We start from the raw sequence: 12,705 nt of genomic DNA, 5'->3' as shown, positions 1-12,705 counted from the left end.
AAAGTGGGCATATTGCTAGGAAACCATCATCCAACAAGCAAACATTTCTTAAAGATGAAATGTGCAGTTATTAAAATTTGAAGTGGTAGTACAAGTAGATATTTTTTTATCAAGAAATAAATGTTGCAAATATTATCTTTTTCCCATACATTTGGTAACAAAAATTTTCAAAATAAGCCACATACTAGGTTTTTATAAACGGCTCTGAACTATTTATTATGACTTTAAAATTCTGTTAAATACAATCACATAGGGGTACAGAAACGTGAAAGGACCTGCAATGTAGTATACGTCACGAAATAGAAACGAAAGACTTTAACTTTTGCTCAAACTTTCCTCGATGAAACTTTCAACCACGATTCTCTTACCAGATTGATAATGAAAATCAGAGTTCAAAGGTTAGTACTAGAGAAACAGACTACTCAACATTTACCAATACTTGAAATTCAAAATGGCCGCCATCCCTAGGTTAACTTTGTGGAGAAAAATAAAACTCTCAATTTTCGAAACGCTAAGGCGGTGAAAGTTTATCTTACAAAAGAGCCTTAAAATGAGACCATGCAAGTGGTAGACCAGAAAAGCGCCGAAACAAATTGGGAGCGCGAATATCTATGTCTCTTACTGTCTCTGAGGCGAGATATTCTTATCGTGTTGACGTTAGAAACACATGTCTAAGGTCATTTGCACCTTTTATATGAAATATACGATGAGCTACCGTGCAGATATTAAGCGAGCCGAACTATGGGAGACGAAATCAACAACTTGGGTCATGAAATTCACAATTTAATTACTTACTTGTCATCACATGTTAAGTTACCTCACGACTTGAACCGTTTTCACGGTTTTACGGTTGAAAAATCAATAATCCCTCCTCTGTGACAAAATTCTATGTGTTCAAAAACAGTATGCATTGTTTGATACATTGTTCCGCAATGATATTTGTTTTTTTGATCACTTTAATAATGAAATAAATAAGATGTTTAGGGTGAGCACAAATCCAATATTGAATCTCTACGTCATATAAGCTATATCTTAAGTATGCTAAAGAAAACTTAAGTAATGTAAACCACATTGAAAAATATCTAAGACCAGCTTTCGGTTATAAAATTATATTTATAAGAACAGTTATTGTACAATCCAAATATTTCTGTCAACTGGGTATCGTAAGGTAAATGTGTCTACTTTTCATCAAATGTAAATTTTCATGCTTTTTTAAATTTTTATTAGCAATTTTCATATTATTATTTTGATATTATAATTAGCTGATTTTTATATTATTGTAGGATTGCAGTTTATCACAAAAGGTTTTTATATGTTCTTGTTTTCACCGAGAGATCTTAACCTCTTTGCTCGAACACCTGTATGAAAAAAGGTATCGGTGAATTTTAGTGTACAAATCACATATTGCAGTGCGCCCCCTCAACAGAACCGACAGTGTACATCTTCGATGAAACGGGACATCAAGTGTGCACTCACTACATAAAAATAAACAAAAAACAAACAAACAAACAAACAACACAAACACAAACAAGTAATTACAAACTAAGAGTAATAAAAACTTGTATTCACCAACAAATAAAATGAGAGACCATCAGGATGAGAAGATGAAGTCATAGCAGTTTTGAAATTTGTCATCTTTGATTGACAGTATCAGATGATTGTGACATACCCGATGGATGCTATTATTTACTGTACTGATACGTCGAAGGGAGATGTCATGTCGTAACGATTTGACAAAGGCGACTTTTTGTTTAACAGGTAAATGAAGAAACAGCATTACCACTATGATGAATATATAGGCAACAGTGTTGGGTTCATGATTTGTTTCAGATAACAATTCTGCCTAAAGGGCGCGGAAATATCCAATATTTGCCTTGCAAACACTATACATCAGGTATAACATGCAATGTCAATGTTAAAATGAATTCTTGTCCGGACTACAACTCAGCAAATCAACATTAACAACGTTAGATGTTTCAAACGTACAGGCTGCACGAAAACGCTGAAAACGAGGCCTGTACACATGATTTCGGATAAAAGTGAATAAACTCTACTTCAATATTTCTGAAAACAGGTAAGACGTCACTGCTAATGGCGCTTTACGTCACGACTACTAACATTTTTTAACTGAAAAAAATGTTTTGTTCCAATGGCTGAGTTATGGAGATTACACACGTGACAGGTGTTAGTTCATATGACAAGAAGAATAAACCACATGGACAATAAAATGGAATAATTACAGAGACAAGAAAAAATCACAAACGAATGCAGTAGATGCTAAAATAATCGAATATAAAATAACTATTCACTCAAAAAAATTTCGACGATACGGTAAATTTCTTCCCGTCTCAACTAGCACATTATAATAAACTTGAAATCAAACAAATATTTTTAATCATTGATAGTTCTGACAGTATCAACATGAATGAAACAACAATAGCATCGTTTTATTAAAGCAATATGCTTTGTTATCAAGATAATTTCCATTCTATTGTTGGTTGGAAGGAATGCCATTTCATTGGTTTTTGGTGGAAAGAAAATAAGTAGAAATCAGGATAAAAAAGGACAGCCTTTGTCGGCCTAATTTCACACTCATATATAATGCACCATCGACAAGAGAATCCGCCGGCAAAATATTCGATGTCTACCCTATCATGGATGTATGAGGCGGTCGGAGAGAGGAAGGCGCTTGTCGGAAACCGCTAATTCAGTGTATTGAAAGTACAAACGGGAGACTCGATAAACGGAGTACGGTTAATCAAAGTAGACTCCTTTACGGAAATGTTACGGCTACCTATTAACTTCCATTGGATATCTGTTTCGTTATCGTGCAGATTTGCATGTTTAATATGCATTTGTCTTTTTTTTCCCAGTCGCCGTGATTTGATGTGATATGTCGAGTCACTCGATCCCTTTTTGACCACATGCTGGTAAAATAAAGCTATGGAGAGATTTCACTCGTAGACCAGACGGTGACTCATATATATATTGTACACGCTTGTTATGTTCATGATCGTGCTGCAGACATCTTCTGAATAGTGAATCTAGTTATAACTGCGTGCATTGCTCGCATCTACTTTCTGTGCTCTAAGCTTGTACGAAGTGCGTGTACAAATCAGCACTTGACTGCATACCTGGATGATGAAATCCTAGAGCGCACTTTACTGCGTGTCTGACAGCGTTCGCATACTGCATGTTTAGCTGACGTCGAGTAAAAATCGTCCTCAAACGCCTTGCTGAGTTCGTGGCACTGTTTAGCTTACCCTGAGCCTCTTCTTGTTTAACGATACTTGTAGAGTCCATGTGTTGACGTTATAACAATGCATTTTACCAAATTTTCTATCGTGTTTGTCTTTGCCGGCAATTGCAAATTAATGCATGTTCAAAGATTTGAAAACAGTCCATTGATTCACATATTTATAAGAACTCACATTTCGAAATAATTCTCATAACAAAATATTATATATTGCTAGATGCATGAAACTTAAATAACAGATATAATAACTTTGTACCTGAAGTAATTTGTTTTGTGTTATTATTTATAAAGCTCTGCTTTGCTTTTAGCATCGAGCAATGTAATTCCCACAAGGACACCCGTAAACTTATATGTATGTATGTATGTATGTATGTATGTATGTATGTATGTATGTATGTATGTATGTATGTATGTATGTATGTATGTATGTATGTATGTATGTATGTATGTATGTATGTATGTATGTATGATGTATACATATATATATATATATATATATATATATATATATAATATATATATATATATATATATATATATATAAATAATATTTAAGGACTGTATGACTGTATATCGGAGAAAGACTATTTCGGGGATTTAAAATTAATATAATCAGATTTTCCTTGCAGCAGCGTTGATCACACACCACCAGCACTTTACTTCAAGGAATGGACGAATTTTTGATGAAAAGTTTTGAAAGATAAAGGATGTCTTGCGAGACCTTTCCGAAACTGTTTGAAACCCTCTTATAAAGGTCCACTACTACACGAGGAATAACATCCAGTAATAAAGTGTAGCTCGCGCTTTCCGTCGAATTTCTTCGAGAATAGCAGCATGGGAAATATATAATGGCCTTCTAAAATTTTGGCAGGCGTACAATATAAATGTCTAAGAAGAAATCTCTCCAACCAAATAGGACGTCGTCAACCCCCCCCCCCCCCAACAGAGAAATCTCACAGAGTGTAGCCCATTGTATTGAACGCGTTACACTTCTACACCCCAGATTTCTGGCTCCCTTCGGGCTTGCAAATACTAAACTTTTAATGTTACTTCCATTTACCATTCAGTCTTACTTCTATAGATATTCACATTGGATTTCGGCGGCAAGTATCTGTGCTTACGTCAGTCTTACCATGCAATAAAAAGACAGTGTGGCGCATGCGCATTTCATGATCACTCTATACTTGAAATAAATTTATATTTCATGTCTTTGTATTTGCAGTAAGATACGTAACTGTAAAAAGTATTGCTAGTGTAACTTTGAAACTAAATGAAATTTGGTAAATATAAATACATTGAAACAAATGATAAAATCGACAGCTCAAAGATAAAGATAGTGTAGAGAATTGATATATCTGATTCAGAACGAAAACTCAACTCAAACAACAAACTGAAAAAAGAGAATCAAGGCATAGTACAAATGTCACTAAATATATACCAGATTGCAGCTTTCCTTAATAGCTCTAAAATGTTAACATTACATCAGAATCACCTGTGTTGACTTTGGTCCTTGGGATGTAAATATTCAAATTGTTGCTTGATCGGCATAAGTAACAATCAAGATAAATACATCGTCCCGTTGGCTGCACAGAATATCCTTGGCGAGACCATTCCTTTAAATTCCAATTTAATTAACCTGTCGAACTAGCATATATGAGGAGTTGATTACTTGGTTTATAAAATTTATAGATGCACCGTGACTGTTAAAAGCCTTATTGTATGACAAGAGCCACTCTCCATCGTAACTTTTCGAAACGATGACGTTAGAGTTCGAGATGTTAGGAACTTCCGGACATGCGCAGACATGCTACGATCGAGTCAAATTCAAAACAAATAATCTTTCCAGTGGCCCATAGCATCTCGTTTTGTGTGATTTTTGCTTGCAAGACATATGAAAGCATTCATCTGAAAGCTAGGCCTGAGTTAATTTACCTCTCTCTCGCTAATTGTGGAAATATCAAATCAAATACATCAGATATATGGATGGGCTTACGTCTGTCCATGTGATCTGTCCCTTTGAAATTAGGTTTCGTTTGCCGGAACAAAATTAATGTTGCCATGCAAGCGCGCTTTTCAATATCTCGATTCAATTCTGATATCTTATTATTGCTTGGCCAAAGTGGGGGCGGCTAGGCTACCGGAAAACCACAGCAAAAGGCCGAAAACTTTCAAATGTTCGCGTTGAAGACAACAGTCGAACTGCCAACCTCATGATTGAAAAAGGTATCATTTGTAGTGCCGTGTTTAAAAATATCACAGTCTATCGACAGACATATATGACATTTTTGGCGGGAGTGCGGAGTCTGTTTGTCTCGATGTTTCTGTCTTGATGTTCAAATTAGCGTTCGTCCTAAAATGACCGCAACGGAAGTTAATTATCTAATTGACAACAAGAAAATAAATTTGGGTGGCAATTCGAGCCTTCAAATTGTCTCGATCACTGTTCGGTTTACCGTTGCGTCGAAGTTGGACAGTCACATATTTTTATACAATGCACAGCAAAATAATCTTGTGTTTTTTATATATAGGAAGAACTGTGTGATAAAGACAAACATTTTTATGCATCATACAGGAAGTGGCAGTGAAAATGATACAAAATATAAGCGAGAAATTATGATAAAAAAGTAAAGAAAAAATGGTGCATATACAAAGACTGGGAGAAAAAAGAGATCAAAGCAGTGACGTCATAACTGTGATTTCTTTCAGGATTTGAAAAGGGATAGACTGTTAGGTCTAATCTTCGAAAATTAAGGCAATACCTCCAAGCGTTCTCAATTATTCAATCGCGACCTTTGAACCCATCCTTGCACAACTATTACTGCGCAGATTTTGTTTTTTTTTGTGTGTGAACTTTGAGTCTTCCGAAATACAGTCTCGCGATTAGGCTTTTCCACCACACTGGGATAGGCATAAAATGACGATTAGCCGCCCAGAGCCCGCCAATTACCATCACCTACTGGAAGCTGGTTTTGTAATCGCAACGACACAGTTCCGAATACCGCGCAAACACTGTGGCTTTTTCCATTTCCTCAGCAAACCCCTGATGTAGATTCTTTTCCCGCCTTTTTTCGCCGTCCAAAAATTATCGTTTACCACCTTCAACTGTCCACCAGTTCCATGTTTGCAAAGATACTTGTTTCACTTTATTTTTTGAAGCAGAAATCGAATCATTCTTTCAAAACAGAAGTGTCATTTGACGAAGAATAATTACAATATTTATTTTGGCGAAATGTCAGATAATCGTTTAAATGTTTATAGGACATTTGATCTCGATGTTCTGTTTAACTTTTGGTAGCAAGAAGGTCAGCATTTCGTTAATGGAATGAAAGTGGACAAGATTACATTTCTAATTTTTAATTTCACATCGGAATGCCATCGTCGTTTACTCAAAGTTCGTGCTCTCTGCACCTCTGCGTCTCTCCCATTCTCCATGGTAACCGGCTGCCAAAAAAGGGACAACGCTGCTTTGTTTAACATGCAAATTAAATAATTGCCTCCAAACTAAAGGTGGGGCCTACCTTAACTTATTAGCTTTTAATACCATGTCGCTCGAACAAGTATATGGCGGCGGGAGACGGGGCTAGAACACTAGAGTTTAATTCGGAGACAATCATCTCGGCGATAAGGGGAAAGGCAGAGGCTTTGGGAATGATTTGTCTAGGAGGCACAAACGGGTCACTGCAAATCATAACAATTTGAATGTGGCTGTTAATGGCTTTAGTACTGAGGGATCACGGCAAATATTAACACTGCCGTGACTCCCGAACGGATTAAGTCACGTCATAAAGACGGCTAGAGACGGGACTCTTTTGATGCTAAAATGGTTCTAAATTTTTGATGATTTAATAATTGTATAACACCACGGCCATTCTTGCTGGTAATACAACTTATACAGTTAGCATTGCGACTGGTGGCTTTATTTGGCAAAATAAATACTTATACACGGGGGATTGTCAAGGCTTTCTTCAAAACAATTACCAGTAATGTTTGAGGTTAATACGGGATATGAACTCTCTTTGAAGAGGGAATCATGAAGTTTTTAGGAAGCTAATTTTCGCAAGGTTTTGTCATCGCGAATTTAAGGACACCAGTCAAATGGAGGTACTTAATAGATAATGGCCACTATGTAGGATTGATTATAAGCTGCTTCCACTAAAAGCTTCATTGAAAAGCGTTATTACGTGTCTTTGCAATGTCTGTAGGGTGAAGCAGACTTTCCATGGCGTTACTCACTCTCTCTCTCTCTCTCTCTGGCTAATAAAATTGCCAATCACAAAGCCGAAGAACGCGCCAGTTCTTTCTGATAGCGGATTTCGTCTTTATTTCCGTATCACAGGCGTCATCAGGAGGTGCTTATATCGTTAAAGAAAACACGACCATGAGTGGAAAACGGCGGGTATTAAAATGTGATCAGACTCAAATTGTTGTGATTGGGAGTAGTTTACCGAGACACTACTTTGTGCGCGCCGTGATGACTTTTGGACGGCGTGCAACTCTAATCCGACTGCAGCAGTGTTATCACTAAGGCTATTCTGCTACCGTTTACATCGCAATTTCATCGCTAAACTGATTTCATGTCCGCCCCCACCCGTAGGGGGAGTTCGAGGTGGAATCGTCACCATCAGTGCTGCCATGACAAAAGCATGATCTAAAAGTGGGGTTTATCGTCTACACTAGCGTTGTCGGACGGGAACGTTTATTTTGAAAAGAATCTGAACAATCATACTGCACCTTATACTTGATCCAAACTCAACAATTGACGAATCGATTTCATAATAATAGTGTCGAAAACTTTCTTGATATTTATTTCTCATTTCGTATGAAAACACGATACTTCTGAGCTGAATTAGCGCAAAAGTGTTTTATCTCATATAGATCTTGCATTTCATTGTGATGACAGCGCCCGATTAATCGTCAAGAATGTCATTTACTTTGAACTATATTTTGTGACGTTGCGACGTGCATCGTCTTGAGAAAGGTACGCATATACTCACCGAAGAGTCGCAAGAGGTGTTCAGAAATTACTACCAAGTTCGGAAAAACCTCTTTCGAATAATACAGCCTGTTTCCAAAAATGCCAGGCCAATTATGTGATTGTATGATTGGGGAAAGCTGTTCGCCGGATGATTAGTTCTATCATATCGGCTTAGAAAAGTATTGCGCTGAGAAGGATGAACTTTAATTGTGTTCTTTTATGTCGCTCACCTCGAGCCTGTATTTGAAAGTCTACCTCTACAACAGATGGGCTTCCCCTTCGACTGGGGATCGGAGATTCCAAATGTGGTGTTCAAAACCTGAATGCCGGTATTTTGTAATGCATTGGATTATATGACAGTGTGATCGAACGACGTGTTTAAAGTTTGAATGGCGCCAGAGGCTTGGAGTAAATTTGACCACACGTTTGCGACAAAAAACATGTAAACAATGAGCCGGTAGCGATGATAGCGTAACATTGCAATAGATGACGCACAACTTATCCAGAAACCTTTAGTAATGTCGTGACCTGACGATAAAGCAAGTCTGAAATTCAATTTCAATTTTAATGCCTGAGAGTGACACGCGTGATGTCAAGTAGGATAACGACGATAGAATACAAGCCGTGGCAGTCTTGTCGCATGTTCCATCAATCAACATTGAAAACAAAATAATCTTGAAATCGACCATGATGCGCATTCTGTTACACTCAATATCGTAAGTTGAGAAGACAGCTCGAACAGACTGATGCCGGAGAGCACAAATTTTGCGTTGTATTATTTTTCATCGTGACGAGAATTTAGATAGGTGTCGCTGGCACTGCATGCATATACGCACAGACAATTGTTCTGTACATATGTTGATTTAACCATGTTGTGTTAATATAGTGCTCGACTTTGCGGTGCAGTGACCAAGGCATCGTAGAGCTAAAATGTCACATCACATTTTTAGGCAATACGTTTCCAGTCGCGAAGTGCTGTTTCGTGTTGCAGTTTGTATGGTTAGCTCCAGCTGCAAACTGGACACGTATTGCTCGCGAAATCACCAAACTTTTTATTAAAAAACTTCTTAATTGACGATGTCCATCGACAACAATAACAAACAACGCCGACATGTCGCAAACACGGCCGGTCACGTGACAACTTCCGGACAATGCGCGAACACGTCCCGTTTGTGCGTTTCTGGTAAAATGTGTACAAGCGATTGACAACTGCGCGCCGAGGACGAGAGACCGATGATTATTAAATCATTTTATGAGGTTGACTCGATCTGTAAATACTCATCGGCTGAAAGCCCTCAGGTGATATTTCTGACCCTAAAAATATTAACTGTTTGCCGTCGTTTTGTTAAGTCAATACCCTAGACGAACCGTCTCTGCGTCCGCCTAATGTTGTTATTAACTAAACTATTAAAGTATATTACCTTTATGAGTATAATAGCAGACGAGAGTAAATTATTTTTGATGGCGTGATATGTTGCAGTGGAAAATTTCAGACTGTCTGAAGCCGGAATGAGGAACGGCCAATTCAAAATTAATCACGAAATTTGCCACAGCTGCTGGTCGCCATTTTAAAGTTTAAAGTTCACCGCCAGCGCGTACCGAGGGAAGAACGCAGCGATATGTCTGCCCGATCTCTTCAAGTGGCAAGACTCGGAAAGCGGTGGTTTTAGTGCTGCATATCCCACCTTTGAACTTTCGGAAAGCAGGAATTAAGGAATGCGAATTCGGGCCAAGGGCAGTTGCTTTAAAATTTAGACGCTATCTCAAGTCCGCCCCGGGCGCGTGTCATAACTTAAATTAATTTCTCTGAAACAACGACGGGATGAAACGATGCAAAACGGATTGAGCGAAAAGCTGACTAAACGAATTCAACGCCGCCATCAATCTTTTATTACAACATATCATAAAGCAAACATGGCGAATTTCTTTCAAGATGATTGTATTGTCGATCAGATGGGCAAGCTCACGGAGACAGCGAGAAACATTGCTGTCGTGATCGACGGGTCTACGGCGCGCTCGTACTCTGTCAAATCCGCAACGCCTCACGTCGCAACATCCTGTTACTATCGCCAACGATTAAGAGAAGCTTTCCGCGAAAGCATGTCCGAAAATAAACTGTGTTCAAATATTCTCGATCGACGTCAGACTCCCCAAAACCGTTTCTCAGAATTTTCAGCGGTGAAAATATAGTCGAGGAAAATAATTTTATTTATTTCACTTCGATGACAGTCTCTGGTTTAAGGTGATGTATTTGCCATCCACAATTTCATATCGTGAAGACACGTAGTGATAATCTGTTACAGAAACCAATTTTATGCGGGTGATGCTTACAAATTTACCGTTGATAACATTTTAATAACTTTTGCTCCACGTAACAAATACAATCTCTTATTCTTATCACACATACAGACTGCGTTTTGGAACGGAGCATTTCGATAAGATATTTGGAGTAGAACAAGAGACATTGCTTTGAAGCCAGAGCAAAACTACTGGAAAATACATCAAAAGTCGTGAGGAGCTTTAAGAGGATGCAGTCGGTGTCATTAGTCATCGGTTGCGTCACTTTTGTCTGATTCTTTTACAGATCTATCTCAATTACTGGCATCTGAAAATCATGGTAAAGAGAAGTCCACGAAATATGCCTTGAGATATAAGTTTTAAACACGCGATGACAGGATTTCAAGTACTTATCAGAAAGGCATGTTGATGGGCTAATCACTCTAAACTTGAACTTGAACCTTAGCCAAACTCATCATATAAGCTTATCGATTTGCATTTTAGTTCATTTTTGATTGTAGGAACACAAATGATCTTTTCATGCAATGCAGAATAAAACCCAATGACATTTGCTCCGTATCCTTGACGAAAAGAGAGTCATACAGTCAGGTAAAACTAAAACTTTCCATTGTATGTAAATATAATGCAATTCGGGTTCTGCTATCATAATGTTCAAATGTATGACGGTCACACAGAGGCTGTTTTTATTTGTGGAAAAAAATCACCGTTAGAGAATAGCCTATATGGTCGTGAATCGAAAGACACGATGGACTTTGTTGGTAAATTTGCAACTTATCTTTGCTAATCATTTCCCATTGAACACAAAGAGTGCATGATGTTGAATATCTGCGACTTCTGTATATGTTGCAATACATTGCATTATCCTCGCAAACACAATGAATTGTGTACGATATGAGATGTCACTGTTGATAAATGAATTCTATTCCGGACTTAAATTCAGGTGTCGACAATAAGCTTAAGATTGGTTATTACAGGCTGTAATGTACGGAAAATAAAAGCATTTTTATAATGTACAAAATGTAAAGGAAAAAAAAGAAAACGGGCCAGCCATGTTAACAAGTTGAATGCTAGATATTTCGACTTATCTTGGGAGTACGAACAAGAAACTGCATTTTACGGACAGAACAAAAATACTGAGGTGACAGCGAATGGAGCTTTAAAAGATAATAACAGATGGCATTTCAGGCCCATATAATTCAGAGTGGCCTGTCAAGCAGCAGGCAGTGCTTCTGCAGAGAGCGCCCCCTTGTGGCGCGACGCGACCCATCATGTTATTATGTTTCAGCGAGCAGCACATCACTGACATCTCCGAGTTTAAATCACAATATTTTGCTATCAACGGTCACGCTCTCAGATTGTTCTGTGTAAAGTTGGCTCGTTCTGATCAGCCCGATCACTTCTTGAGTTGGGTATGCAGCAACTTACTTAGCACCTTTTGTTTTTAATTTCGAGACAGACCAAGGTGTTTAAGAAACCATTTGTCGCTTCCAACTCCACGCTCCACTGAAGAAAGCTTTTAATCTCTCAGTCCTCGTGGCTGTGCATTCCGTATGATCTATCTGACTGAAGCAATAATTGACACTCTTTGCCAGAAACGGAACAACTTAAGGAAGTAAAAAAAAAATCCCTGACTAGACTGCCGATAACTTCCTCGCCGAAAATTTATTACCTTTAAGTTTTCAAAAGGCACAGAGGTACGATTAGTTCTCCTCCGATATGTCACGGATAGCCAATGAAAGGAAAGACGCGTGATAAGATAGAGCCTTGATGCCTCGTATTAAGTCAATTTCCACAAATCAGGACTGTATCAATCAACTTGTTTGTAAAGCCGAGATCAGTCTAATGCATCCTCGGAGATAGCGCTCGACTTTCGTCGAATGAAATAGATTAGAGCTGTTCGGTTGGAGACGACACCCAGGAGATGGCGGTAATGAACCCCGTAGAATCAATTTCAGCAAAAGCGTTCTCTGTGTTTTCCCCAAACCAAGATTACCGGTGACGTCAAGTCTTGGATGATAACTCCGATCGCCACCTTAAAAAGAGTAATCATCGGTGGTAATCGAAGACGTCTTGGTAGCATGATGCTCGTTATTTGAACCCGTCTTTTTAAGGACATCAATTCTCATATTAACAGCGCTTTTTTAAGAGCCGTCGTACCTTCAAGCAATGATTCTTG

The sequence above is a fragment of the Ptychodera flava genome, chromosome 20, assembly GCF_041260155.1.
Source record: "Ptychodera flava strain L36383 chromosome 20, AS_Pfla_20210202, whole genome shotgun sequence".
NCBI classification, from domain to species: domain Eukaryota; kingdom Metazoa; phylum Hemichordata; class Enteropneusta; family Ptychoderidae; genus Ptychodera; species Ptychodera flava.
This window is presented reverse-complemented; position numbering follows the sequence as displayed.